This window comes from Neomonachus schauinslandi, chromosome 1, assembly GCF_002201575.2.
Source record: "Neomonachus schauinslandi chromosome 1, ASM220157v2, whole genome shotgun sequence".
NCBI classification, from domain to species: Eukaryota; Metazoa; Chordata; class Mammalia; order Carnivora; family Phocidae; genus Neomonachus; species Neomonachus schauinslandi.
In genome coordinates, this window is record NC_058403.1 from 137,995,543 (window position 1) to 138,010,431 (window position 14,889).

The 14,889-nt window shown below is 48.3% G+C and overlaps 1 protein-coding gene across 4 annotated transcripts in view; it reads left to right on the plus strand.

The window, feature by feature from the left end:
- RARB (retinoic acid receptor beta) overlaps positions 1-14,889 on the plus strand; it is a 385,733-nt gene that overhangs the window by 342,472 nt on the left and 28,372 nt on the right. The window lies entirely within an intron of this gene.

The window sequence follows — 14,889 nt, forward strand, 5'->3', positions numbered from 1 at the left end:
TGTTCTGGAAATAGAAAGTTCTGTTGGAACCTAGCCATGCTCTTCGTTGACGTACAGGCTCGCCTCCTGTCGCCCTACAATGGCACAGTAGTTGGCAACAGAGGCTCTGAGGCCCACGCAGCCTGCTACCTATCTGCTGGCTGGCGTTTTACAGAGAAAGTTTGCCCCACCCCCGCCGCCCCGGTCTAGACTGGGACTTGATGAGGGAACCCCCGGGCTCCCTCACCCTTCTATTCTCTAGCAGCTGTCACAGTGCGGGGCGCAGGGTGATGTAGGTGCCCTATTTGAGTTAGATTATTGAGTTAGATTTGAGTTAGATTATTGAATGAATGAACAGGCAGATTAATCAATAGCTATTCTAGCTTGTAGTTTTAATTTCTGTGACCAGCTCTTTGCCGCAGTGCATGTGATCCTTTCTGCCCCCAGGCCCCCACCTTACTGCTCCTTGACCTCCCCGCTCATCAGGGAGGCCTCTCCTGCCCACCTTTCCTTACACCACAGCCCCTGCTCCTTCTCCGTCCCGTATGTGGTTTGTCTTCACGACCCTTGTCATCATCTGACATTATATTGTCTACACATTTGTTTATGGGCGGCCTTCCCCAAGAAGAAAATAATCTCCCAAGAAGCCGAGAACATTGCTTTGTTCACCGTTAAGTCCCTGGCGCCTGGTATGGTGCCTGAAACACAGTTGGGCACCTGGTAAATATTTTTAAATTAAGGACCACATTTAGAATTGACAGCCTGTAGCCCAGGACTGTCCTTGTATGTCCTCCCATGGTGTCTTGGATGTGAGCTGTCTTCCCGCTACATCCCAAACGCTGTCTTATCCTGATGGCCACACCCCACCGGGTGGATTGGTAAGAAATAGCGGGCCACAGGTGGGCAGTGGGAATCCTCCACCGCTTTCTGTTCTAGGCGCTTCTTTCCTCTCCCTGCTGAGCCCCTAAGGGAAGGCGCGGGCAGATGTCTTTTTGATTAAAAGAGAAAAGCGTGTTCTGGGTGTGGGTGTGGGTGTTAAAGGAAGGGCAGAGGGAAGTGAATTGTGCAGGTCTGTCAGGAACGTCATGTGTCATTTCTTGGACTTCTTGTTTTGTTGTTTTTTTTTGTTTTGTTTTTTTTTTTGACCCCTTGGCTGAAACATTCCCAGGAATAGAGACTCGGTTCTCGGCTCATGTCGAGCATCCAAGTACATGGCGGGGAGCAAGGCAGAGGATGGGGAAGATGGCTTTGTTTCTTTTCCAAACAACTCTCTGGAGAAATAAATACCTGAGAATTAAAGTTGTGTAGGCCAGAAAGAGGATTTTTGTGAACTAAATAGGATTTTGGCAATCCCTCACAGATGAGGACAATTTAGGATGATCTATTTATATTGAGCAACTGATAAGTTCACTCGAGGGAAGGCTCGGTTGGCTCCAATCTGGCCGGCACTTCACGTCCTGAGATTGACTTGAGGGCTGTGGCTTGAGTCTGCTGTTTCATTTCTAATGTTTTTTCTTAGTCACACATGTGGCCTGAGAGTGACCTCTCGGTCACATCCATGGCAGCCCAGGCCAAGTAGGAAAATTCCTTCATTATACTCCTCGTTACATTCTTGTTAACACTAATCTTTTTAAAAAGCAGATGGAATCGAGAATTATTTTACGAGTTTGGAGTTAGACCCGGTTTGATTTCTGGCCCCGTCGTGTGACATTTAAGGCACGAAGGCACCGGGAATTCCATACATTGCGTTCCTCCTTCTTTGTCCCCTCATCATTCTCCAAGCCAGAATCCAGCAGGTCACCCCTTTCCGCTACCCACTGCCCGGCACCCCCACACCTCTTACCCTGACCCCTCCCCGGAGTCCTGCCCCAGTTCAGACATCCCTCTTCTTGCACTTGGAACTTCTAGTGGCCACCACAGTGCTCTCTCCACCCCCAATCATTTCTTCACTGCAAACAGAGCAACCTTTCGAAAAGGCAGCTCTGATCATGTCACCGCCATTAGAGACCCAAATGCACCTGATACCCAAGTTCCCTTGGCGAGAGTCCCAGGATCCCGTGAGCTGTGGTCCAGCGTGAGTCTGACCTTGAGCCCTGGCCCGGTCTGCAGAGCCTCAGAGCTGCCCGTTCTGTCCAGGCCTTCAGAACTGCTCTTTCCTCTACCTGCAGAGCCCTCCCGCCTTCTAGCCTCTGCTCAGCCGAAGCGCCCTCTTGCTTTCATTCTCTGCCCAGACAGATCTTAAGTGACTGCATCTCCCAAGATCTTACCTGCTCCATGCTGACTTCCAGGGAGCCTCTACAGTTTCACATTCTCTGGGAAATTCATACAGCTTTTCGTGTTTGTAAACATGGACGGTTCTACTGACTTCTCTGACAGGTTTGATTATAGAAAAACAGGTTTTCAAGGGGTTGGACTCAAGTGTATTTCCTAGGTTGAGTTTTGAAGGGCTTTTCCTGGCCTCTTCTTAACCCTCCCCGCCCCCAGTCTGGCTTCCATCATCCTCGTGGCTCTGCTGGAAACGTTCTCTTGAAAGTCACCACTTTCTCCATTGCCAAAACCAGTGAACTTTGCTTCCTCTTCATTCTTTATGACTGTCAGCTCCAGTGGACACTTGGCCACGCTGCTTCTGCTGCTTCTCATTCTTTCCTCCTTCAGTTCCTGTGATTTGTTAGCATCCCAGTTTTCCTGCCCGCTCTTGATCTGCTTCTGTCATTGTGTCCTCTTCCCTTTCCCACCAACTGCTGGCAACTCCCAAGGATCGATTCCTAGGCCTCCTGTTTTCTTTCCTCTCTCTCGCATTGGTCATCCCCCTCGTTTCTTGGGACAGTCGTCTCTCAGATTTCAACTCCTGAATGACCCGACTTCCCGTTCTCCTGCCGGCTCCAGAGTGCCGTCTCTCAAAGAACCTCTCTGGGCTTGCCACCTGGATTTCTGTCGCACGTCCCCCGAAGCCAGACTCCTCATCTTCTGGCCCAAAACTGGATTCCTTATTCCCCACCAGCTTTCCCACTTTTCTTTTATTTGGGATACCGTCAATATCCCAGTACCAGCGTTAAAATATTATGGTGACCTCAGAGTCATCTTCTTCATCCCCCATATTCAGCCCATCACCAATCCCCGCAGATTTCTTCATTGGAGTGCATCCCTGCATATCCCTTGTCTCCCCCCTCCTCATTATACCAGTCTAATCTTTTCTTCCCACCAATTCCCAGTCTCCACTTTTTCCTCCAGGCGCACCAGCCACCCTGCTCTCCTACAGATCTGATGCAGACATTTCTGGAAGCATTTCCTCATGTCCCCCCATCCGGAATGTTCTTCCCTCCTCTTTTTGCCTCCCCACTGAGACCCGTCCTCTCAAAGCCATCTGAGAACTAACTTCCCTCATAGAACTAGGTTGTTTCCAACCCTTAGGCCTTCCACATACTGTTATCATCCCGAGTGTCTCCTACCCCTTCAAGCCTTATTCGTTTAAGGAGTATTTGTTGAGTGTCCTTGGAAAAGACACCGCCCTGAGAATGCCAGGATGAATAAGACCTACGATACTTCTGTAGGGCACTCAGCTCAAGATTCCTCTTTCCTGTGACTTTTTTCATGACTCCCACAGACTGAACTACCAGCTCCCTCATCTGTGGGTCTAAGTTCCATCTCACAACGTACACCTTAGATTTTGTACTCCTGTTGCTTCAATCAGTGAATGAATATTCTGGATTCTAGCTCACTGCATGATAGTTATTTGTTTAGGTGACTGTCTCTTACTAGAATGTGAATCTCTTAAAAATACTCCATAACTATTTGAACAGATGAAGAACTAAGTTAATAGATGAATGGATGGGTGGGTGGGTGGGTGGGTAAATAGATGAAAGGATAGACAAATGGATGGATTAATGGATAGACGACTTGATGGAGGAAAACAATAGGAAGGAAGGATAAATGGACAGACAGATGAATAGCTGAGTGGATGGACAAATGGATAGATGAAGGCATGGATGGATGGATTGCATAAATGGATAGATGAATGGACAGACGGATGGATGAAAAAAAAACCCCGCAGTTAAGAGAGACTTCAGTGGTAACCCTCCCACCCGTTGTAGGAATGCCTTTTAAAATAACTTTGAGAACTAAGATAGCCTCCAAAAATGTTAACAGTAAATTTAAATTAATTCAGATTATTAGGAAAGGAGGTTATGGTTAATTGACTGATTATATCTAATAGTAGGCTAGCATATATCTCATACATGGATCGCCAACTCTCTAAAAATTAAAATTAATAGATTGCATTTAGAATAAAAGCTCTACTGAACAGTATACTTATTTGGTGATTCTGAAAACCCTTAGAACCCTTAGTGCTTCAAGGATACCAGTGAGAATCACTTAGGTCTATATAGGCTGGAATAAATCATTTAAATGCCTTAAAGTGAGAGTTTTTCATTTAAACTAGGTATGTAATATATACAATCACACATTCACATGTAGACCATTTCTCTGGGGATTTGGGTTTCCAAAATTGATTTGACAACATGCAGGCACTTCTCTACAGTAATATCCTAAATAGGGTATTTGGCACACATCAGGCCAACATGCAGACATTTATCTATCTCTTTTGGACACCTCATTGACACACACAGGGTGCAGGCAGAGATTCGTCAAGTGTATCAAGCAGTATCTGGAAAGTTGGATCCCAAGGAGGTGAACACGGTCATATCATTTACTAAGCCAAGTTCACATGGAAAGTCCTGCCATCGAGATGAACCTATTGAGAGTTTAAAAACTGTTCAGTTTACCTATCCTCTATCCTCCCCTTAATCTCCAGTTATGCAGGCCCCAGGCTGGAGCACAGGTCTTGCCTTGGATAAAAATTCTTTCCTCCCTCCCTCCTTTATTTTCTTCCTTCCTGTATTTCCTTCCTTCCTTATTTTCCGTTTCTTTCTCTTTTCTTTCTCCACTGCTGCGTCAACATTTCACATCTCAAAGCATTCCATGTATATTAAACCTTCATCGTCTATATTATATATCATGTGCCTTTCATTTGAGGAATAAAGGATGCCTTATTTGACTTAGTATCTTCAGTAGCTACAGGACTCAGTAAATGTTTGGTGGTAAGAAATTGGTATGGGGCTCCCACTCTTTTGGTACATATTACACTAGGTTGCAATTATTTACATATCTAAATATATGTAAGAATCCTGTGTGTGATGGAAAAAAATGAATGTCCCCATTTTTCAGATGAGGAAACTGAGGCTTGGGGACATTTAAAGACTATCCTGAGTTTGCACAGGTAGTAAATGATGCACTAAATGCAAGCCCCTGGAGTTTCAGCCCAGTCCTTCCCACTTGTCCATTGCACCTTTCATGTAATTTAAGACAATGGAGAACAATTTCCTAACTTCTGTGTGTTGTAACAGATGTTGGTAGGATCTTCAAACTTGAGTTGGAGGAATGGCAAATTGTCTTCTTTCTTGCCTTAACCATTGAATAAAAGCAACTGTTGATTCAGACATACCATGGGGCAAAAGAGCATGTGGGCATGTGCTGCTATTGCAGAAACACTCTTTACACAGACCATATCAGTTAGCTATTGCCATATCACAAGCCACCCCAAAGCTCAGTGGCTGGAAACAATAAGCGTGTATTATTGCTTACAAAACTATTGATCGGCGGGGTGGTACTTCTGGGTTCACTGGGCTCTCTCGTGAGCCTATGGTCAGCTTCAGGTTGGGTAAGCAATTCTGCTCATCTTCCCTGAATGCTCGCTCTCCCAGGTTCCTGGGCAGACTGGCTCTAGATTGATCTTGGACGATCTTAGCTGGACTAATTGGGCTCTCCCCTGCATGATCTCTCATTTTCCAGCAGGTTAGCCCAGATTTCTTCACACACAGTGATGAGGTTCTGAGAGGAACAGGCAGAAGTGTGCAAGATCTCTTAATGTCTAGGCTTGGAAATGGTGTAACATTACTACCACTGTGTTCTGTTGGCTAAAGCGAGTCACAAGCCATCCCAGATACATGGGCTGTGGAATGGTCTCCACCTCTTGATGGGAGTAGCTGCAAAGTCAGTGCAAACAGGGTGCAAGAGGAAGATATGGAGGATTAGGGCCATCTTTGCGGTCAAGCCACATGCAAACATGGCCCCCATTTCCAGGACCCTGGAACCTCCTGACCCTCCAGTTGTGCAAGATTTATCAAAGGGTCACACTCCCCAAGAGGAACGGCTGAGTCTCTTCTCAGAGCTTTTTGCAGGCTAAGTAAAGTACCTCATTTCGATTTTAAAAAATGTTTTAAGAGGGAAAATATAAGAATGTCAAGGAGAACTGCAATTCATTTTCTGAAAATTAATTGGGTTTAGAGAACAGAAGGAATGAAAATTTTGACCATTAGAATTTATCGTGATTAAAAAAAAAGAATTTATCGTGATAGAGATCGTTGTTTAATATTTGAAAGCCTATAACTTGCCATGAAGAATATATATACGACACAGAGCAGGATACAGGTTTATCTGGAACAGTCTGCTGCTGAGGAATTTCTTTTTGTCATCCCCTACCCCCCCAGTCAGATGCTGCTTTGAAAGGCTGTCCATGTGCCTGGATCTCTGCTCAATCATTTACCCTAGGAGTTTGGATCCTGACTTTAAGGTGATAGATTCCTGAATCTGAGACTGCCTGCATTTTTACAAAGTTAAAAACAAAAAACACGACCACACAGTCTTTCAGATACACGAGGGCACGTTGAATTTCAACAAACTTCCACGCAGTAAACTTCAGTTTGATATAACCAAGAACTTGCTGCCCACGTATGGCTTATGGGAATAGATGCTGAACTCTAAGACAAGACCTTCATCCCAGCCCCCAGCATGTGGGATAGATAGCCAAGGACACATCCGCCTCCCATGGACAGGATTTAGGGAGAGCCGTCGCTGATAGTAAGTAGCCCATTGCTACCAGAGGGAACGTGCAAAGAAGTTCTACTGATTATGAAGGAAGGCGTCTCAGAGGCGCTAGGCACTTTCTCTACTGCTCATTGTCAAAGCTCCTGTTTTTAAACATCACGCAGGAATGTTTTATTGTCCCTCATCTCTGGAGTTGAACTTAAGCTGTTTCCTATAGTTCATACAAGACTCGTGTCCGAAGGAAAGGATCTGTCACTTGTAACAGAGCCTCTAAACTCCAAATCTCTTGCCTTGCAAGGATGGCCACCACACGGGGCCTGCCCAGAAAGGAATATGGCCACGGCAGGGCTGGCCATGGCAGGCCAGACAGAGGAGGAAGAAAGTATTTGGAAATAAAAGACAAAGGAAAGGCTATCCACTTGAGAGGAGGCAAAATCTCCATATCTAAAAGCAACCAGTGAGAGGGAAATGTGTTTAAAATTGTTTTGAAAGTTTCATTAGGGGGCACGTGGGTGGCTCAGTCGGTTAAGCGTCTGCCTTCGGCTCATGTCATGATTCCAGGGTCCTGGGATCGAGCCCCGCATCAGGCTCCCTGCTCGGCGGGAAGCCTGCTTCTCCCTCTCCCACTCCCCCTGCTTCTGTTCCCTCTCTCGCTGTGTCTCTCTCTGTCAAATAAATAAATAAAATCTTTAAAAAAAAAAAAAAGAAAGTTTTATTAGTATATATACCACTTTAACTAGAAAGAGGTATTTGGCATTGGTACGTTCTGATATTTCAGGGATTTTCTGTAAGTGCTTTGAATAACTCTCAGAAGCTGAGCTAGGCTGGTAGATCCTTGTTAAACTCTCAGAATGCTATGTCCAGACTATTTCCCCCATGACTTGAATATTTAATATTCTGTAAAAATTCTAAGTATGCTCCCTGCTCTGTTACTGGCCCTATGAAAGCTAGGCCATCCCTTGCACTTCGCATTTGTTGGGGGGGTGAGGGGGGAGTGGGGTCACATCACCTTTGCCAGTACTTGCCCACGTGCGGCTGCCTGGCGGGTTGGAGCCATCCAGTCACAGGACTGTATTCACTGAACAGACGTTCCCAGTGCCCCGCCCTCAGCCGCCTCTGAAAGGCATGTGTCCGGTCACTGGCCCGGAACCTTAGTGGCAGCCTCGTTCACTACCCTCCTTTCTCCGTGTATGTGTTCAAACGTCTACTAGCGCTTACATGGCGAGCGCGGTATTAGGTGCAAGGCACAGCCTCCACCGTGAAGGAGATTCGGATCTTGAGGGAGTATTCGCTCACCCCAACTCCACTCAACTCAACCATGGGACCTGCTGGGCTCCGTGCTTGAGTGCCAACCCCCAAATCCTGAAATTATGGGAAAAGTATGTCTCTGTTAGTCATAGATCTGCCTATCTTCAAGTCCATTTGTTTACAGTTCATTTATATAATGAGTTCAGAAAATTATTTTTAAACTAAGATTAAACTCTATTTTTGTGGTTTTCTTTTAAGGTATTGGTGTGTTAGTTACAGGCTGTCCCCCACACAGGGCAACCAGATAGCTCAACCACCAACTGTGACCCATTATTCCTGGAGTTAGCAAGGTGAAGAGCCAAGATGAACGGATTCCAGACTTTAATATTCAAGCAAGAATAAATAGACCATTATGCTTCCTTTGCTAAACTGAATATAGAGAATTTTATGGTCAAAACCACTGTCAATTGTATTTCCCTTTTTTCCTTCTTTTCTTTTTCTTTCTTTCTTTCTTTTTTTTTTTGACGTCAAGGAATTTTTAGTGAAGCGTTGTTTTCATCTCTTTCTGAATCCAAGTGAAATCCACATCTTTTGCATGTTTCCTGCATTACAGTTTTATTGTGTGCGTGGAAATCAATATTCTAGAAACGTGCACAAGTGCACACATTAAAATGAACATGACTTCATTTATTTCCATGATTAGACATTCAAATAAAAGTGCTTGGGTGTCTGTTTTCATATTCATAGGTCGAGATCCGTACATCAGAGGTATTTGTATAAGTGACACTTTTATTACATTCATTTCATTTGCAATATGATAGTGGATCATAAATATGTTACTTTTATGCCACCAAATCTGATTTGTAGCACTTGGCCCTCACAAGGAGAATACTTGATATTTTATGGAGCACCTTGCGTCCAAGAAGCGCTTTGCAGACATCAGGCCCGGTTCTCCCAGGTGTGTAAGTCACCCTTGTGACCCTTTGGATGCCCCACCTGCTTTATCGGCCTGCTGGCTCATGCTTCCGGGGGTGGAGAGTGGTTCGTGAATGCCCTGCAGGCCCGGAGATGGTGATGAGACCTTTAATTTCTGGAAGAAAGAGGCTCAGGTGAGCTCTGTGTTGCACACAAAGGCCCTGATGGCTGACCAAACTCCACACTGAGTCACATGTTCACCTTGTCCTTCACAAGGCAGCTTTTGAGCCCCCACTGGGGGCCAGACACTGTATTGGGCCCTGAGGAAAGAGAGACAAAATATGACCTTTGCCTTCTAGGTATTCAGGCTGGGAGGTGAGGGCTGTGTGGAATGGTAATGGGGCTTGGAATGGGGCTCTGATGCAGAGGTGACAGTATGTGTCCCCTCCATCCCATTCCCCATGCCTTCCCAGGGACGCACTGTGCCTGAAAGCAGCCTGTCCATGCCCAGATCCGTCACAGGTGTGTTGGTGTGCCTGCCAGCCAGCATCACCTCCGTGGGGCTGGAAGAGGAAGCCGGCCACCAGCAGCACCGGCTGCCTTTGGGGCCAAGCATCAGTTGTACAGCCCAGACCACCACCCCCCAGGCTCCCCACCCACCTTCCCATCCGTCCTCTCAACGCACCTCCCCTTTCTCCAGCATCAGCCTTCCCATCCTGGATCGGCACCCCCGCCCCTGCGTGCACACACCAATAATACACATACAGCGTCCTTCTCGGCACTCACCGTGTGGTGGGATCGCGAGTGTGCGTGACATGCCAGAGCACACCTCCCTTCAGAGGGAAGGCCCCAGGGCCAGGTGTTCTGAGTTCAGATCCCCACTACGTCATTTACAGGATGCACGGCCTTGGGCAGGCGAGCGAGCTTTCTGTGCCTCGATTTTCTCGTCTGCAAAACAGGCATAATAAGGATACTTCCCTCTCAGGTTGTTGAATGGCCGAATATGAACAGAAGTTGCCGTTGCTGCTCGGTAGCTAATGAGCATTTCCAGTATGAGAACACCACTCCAGTGTGAGTCACAGCACACAGCATAATAGCGACGCCGGTATTGTTATTGTATGATTACTGCCTGTCTCTCCCCGGAAGTGAGTTCCACAGCAGCAGCGACCGTCTGTGTGGCTCAGCGTCGCTTCATCCCCGCAGCAGATGGTACATACTAGATGCTCAAAAAATCCGAAGGAGTGAATGGACAGACAACGAAGGAACAAACGCATCCATCTGCTCGTTTGGGGCCGCTCCCGGGCGGCTTCCTCAGAAACATCACTGCCACTTGCAGCCGTGAGCTTCACAGTGAAGTCCACAAACCCGCCGTGTTCCGGTCCACCATTTCCACGTGGGAGGGCCTGAAATTCTCCCTCCTGTATGACCAGCCTGCAGAAGCCTTTGCAGTAGACGCACCGCTTCCCACCTAGCGGGGCGTCCACACGTCTCTGGGAGGGGGCTGCTGCCTTCGGGGAGCCTCCGAGAGGGGCCGGGTCCCCTGGGATGGTGGTGGAGCCCCGGCCCCCTGGCAGCACCTGTGTCACCCCCTGCCCCACGCTGGTCCCCTGCAAGGGGGCAAGCTCCTGCCCTGCCCCAGATGCTGCTGGCCGTGAGTCCCCCGCGGCTGGACCGAGCCGCCGTACCCAGGCCCTTGTGGTGTCCCACGCCTGGCCCAGGTACCGCGTCTGCCATCCACGGCCGTTTGCAGCCGTTGAGCAAAGCAGTTGTTGAAGCCATGTGTTTGGAACACTCATCCATCTGCTTCTGACCCTTTACGTAATTGGGGCGTTATCACGGGGGGGGGGGGGGGGGGGGCATGGCATCCTGCCATTGCTGAGGAGTCCCGATAGTCCCAGGAGTCCTTTGATCGTGGAGACAGTAGGAGAGGCGCTCTGCCTTGGGAGGGCAGGCGCTGTCTGGAAGGGAGCCCGAGGTGACACACTGGTCCCCTGGCAGCCAGTCAGCTGCTAAGTGTGCTTGGAGTTTGGGCCTCAAAGCACAGAAGATGGAGCTCTGGCTTTACAGCTGTTAGTTTTGCAAATGGTGGGTGCTGTCTGCACAATCCAACCGAGGGCCCCCACTCAGTGCCCTGCTTCATACGGCTCACCGGGGTCCCCTTCCCGCCTGACCTCACCTGTCCCTTTCTGGCTTGGCGTAGATGCTCAGTGGGGGGGGCGTTCCCACCTCACAGGTAACCTCTGGGGCTGTGTTTTCTCACATGAGTTTTCCAGGTAATTTTCCAGGCGGCTGCGGGTGGATGGGGGACAGAGAAGCAGAACGCTTAGAAGTGCGGACTCAGGCCCTCCAGACCTGCCTGGGGATGGGATTCTGGGTAATGGTGTGCGTGCATGCGGTTCCTCCCTCTGCTTTTCTGTTACATCCCACTGAAATCTTGGCTTGACCACTTTCAGACGGGGATCTTGGGCCTCTAGCTTTGGGAGTATAGAAGTGGAATTTTAAAGCCTACCTCATCTGGTTCACTGTGGAACTTAGGGAATTAGAATTCTTCTATTGCTTATGGTGATGGCTGGCCCTTGCCAAACAATCAATAAGTGGTATTACTATTACTGCTGTGTTAAGTGGTCAAAGGTGCCATCTTGGTTTCTGATTCTGGTCGGAGCAATTCCTAGCGTTCAGTGGCTTGTGGCCTCCCTCAGGGGTCTGGGTTTTTGTTTTTCTGATGGTAAGGTATAATTCACATAGCATAACATTCATCCCTTTAAAGTAGTCAGTTCAGTGGTTTGTAGTATGTTCACGAGGTTCTACAGCCATTACCACTGTCTAATTCTAGAACATTTTCATCATTTCATCTCCCTGCAAAGAAACCCCATGCTCATTAGCAGTCACTTCCTATCTTCCACGCGCCGCAGCCCTTGGCGACCACCAGTCTGCCTTCTGTCTATGAATCTGCTTTCTCTGAACATCCCACAAGTAGAATCTTTTGTGACTGGCTTCTTGCACGGAGCATGATGTTGTCAGGGTTCCTCCATGTTGTCACGTGTGTAGTACTTCACTCCTTGTGTGGCCAAGACTGTTCCATTGCGTGGATACGCCACATTTGGGTATCCATTCATCAGTTGGTGGGCATGTGGGTTATTTCCACTTTGGGGCTATTCTGAATATTGCCACTGGGAACACGGGTGTACACGTTCTACATGAACATTTATTTTCTGTTCTCTTGGGTGGACCCAGGAATGGGATTGCTGGCTCATATGGTAACTCTATGTTTAACTCTTCAAGGAACTGCCAGACAGTTTTCCTCGGGGCTCTATTCTAGAAGGACCCTCACTGCTTACATACAACTTTTGTGTTAACTAACAAAGAGGGTCATGCACAGGAGCCAGGAAAGGAGGGGTCAGCTAACGTGTGCTGAGAACCCCCAGTGCTCTCACACAGGCTTCTGGCCACAGCCTCCCCTCACGGACCCAGACTCTGTCCTAGAGGAGAGCCACCGGGGCATCTCTGCGACCATGCACTTCCCTCTTCCACTCTCACGGTCCCTCCTTTGCTGACTGTGTTCTTTGCTTTCTAACTGCTTTCGACCATATGCTGCCCTCACCCCACGTCCTGCCTCTGCTAGGAATGGTCTGGGCACTTGGCCAATCTGCCCTGGAAAGGAATACGTTGGAGGCTTGAGTTACTTCACGCTGTCTTTGCCCGCTCACCTTAGATCTGAAAGTGTTCTGAGCCAAAGAACAGTGTCACTTCAGAGTCCTAGGGGGAGAAAATCATCTGGAGAGGTATTGTTTTCTTCTCAAACATGTCCGCTCCCTTAGGAATGAGTGAGTCCAAGGGAAGAAAGCACTTGGCAACTGTGTAGACCTTCTTTGGTCTATCTGATGCTCAGTTTGTTCATCTGTAAAATGAGTTTAAAATTACCTACCTGATAAGGGGATTAAGTGAGATACTGTGGACACAGTTCCCAGTACAATGCTTAAGATACTCAAGAAACGTGAATATTCTCACAGACCGCCCTCCCGCCTGGTCAGGTGTCAGTGACTTACACAGACACTGGGTTTGTTCACTACCATGTATTCCCAGCTATTTCCTTGCACCTTCCTGCCCTCCCCATGCCTGCCTTTTACTCTGCCCTCAGCTCCTGCCCTGGATAGAGCCTCGGGATCCTCGCAGTGTAGACCCAGGGAGCTGCAAGTTCTCAGATCAACCCTGGGTGCTCTCAGGAAGGCAACGCAGGCCAAATCCTCTTAGGGCAGATCGGATTATGACCTGGGTCATTTTGCAACACAGATTCCCGGGTCATGGAGGTGTCATACACGGCCAGGTGGCATCCAGCCTGGCAACCCCTGGGTCCCCAGGACAGGCTTGCGTGGTCTAGTTTTACCTGTTGGCCTCTCTGGGTTTCAGTTTCCTTCCCCAGGAGATCCTCACCAGGGGCCAGAGCTTTGCATTACACTCAATTTGAAGTCATCTGAGAGCTCTGTGCTGTGAGGGGAAGCATGGGCTTCCACCGCCCCGAGCCCAGGGGCCTGACTCTGCCTGGCACCAAGCTCAGCAGAGGCAAAGACACACACCTACTGAGGGGCCAGTGGGCTGGATGAGATGCAGAGTCGAGCAGTTACAGATAACTAAGCGAATATTGAATGGACAAGTCGTTTTTCAGGCCATGGGCTCATGATGCATAAATTGTTATTTTAAAGTAACTTTTTAGGGGCGCCTGGGTGGCTCAGTCGGTTAAGCATGTGCCTTCGGTTCAGGTCATGATCCCGGGGTCCTGGGATCGAGCCCTGCATCGAGCTCCCTGCTCAATGGAGAGCCTGCTTCCCCCTCTCCCTCTACCTGCTGCTCCCCCTGCTTGTGCTCTCTCTCTCTGTCAAATAAATAAAATCTTTAAAGAAAATAAAAACTAAAATAAAAATAACTTTTTATAACAGTAGTATTTTTTAAAGATTTTATTTATTTATTTGAGAGAGAGAGAATGAGAGACAGAGAGCATGAGATGGAGGAGGGTCAGAGGGAGAAGCAGACTCCCCGCCGAGCAGGGAGCCCGATGCGGGACTCGATCCTGGGACTCCAGGATCATGACCTGAGCCGAAGGCAGTCGCTTAACCAACTGAGCCACCCAGGCGCCCCCATCCCGTCAGCTTTAAGATGAATCTCTTCAAAAGTGTCAGTTAATTCGGAAAACTAAGAAACAACAAAAACCAGAAGGCTTAGCCAGGAATCACGAATTAATGACGCAACAAAGGTTTTATTCAGCAATGTGTCTCCCAGGCCGAAGTGGTTCCCTTGTAATGCCTCGTGAGCCATCCCCTCTGCAACCAGGGGGAATGTGCTTGGAAAAAGCATCTCTTTGAGGACCAGTCCACATAGAAAGCCCAAGCAAACAGAGGCTCTCAGCCTTCTGGGTGAGCCTCACCTCTCTTTAAGAGTGGGTTGGCAGGGCGCCTGGGTGGCTCAGTCATTAAGCGTCTGCCTTCGGCTCAGGTCGTGATCCCAGGGTCCTGGGATCGAGTCCCACATCGGGCGCCCTCCTCGGAGGGAAGCCTGCTCTCCCTCTCCCACTCCTGCCGCTTGTGTTCCTGCTCTTGCTATCTCTGTCTCTGTCAAATAAATAAATAAAATCTTAAAAAAAAAAAAAAAAAAGAGTGGGTTGGCAGGTGCACACGCAGAAAGGCAAACCTTTCTCTCTGCCTGGCCCTTCTGGCCACCAAACCTCTCTTCTTGGGAGATGTCTTTATGGCACCTTTTCCCACTGTTCCTGTTCCAAGTGTCAAGTGAGACCAGGCAGCATCAGGAAATGGAAACTTCCAGCTCAGGCAGTGCAGCCCCGGCCACTAGTGACCCCTGATTTGCCTTCTCTCT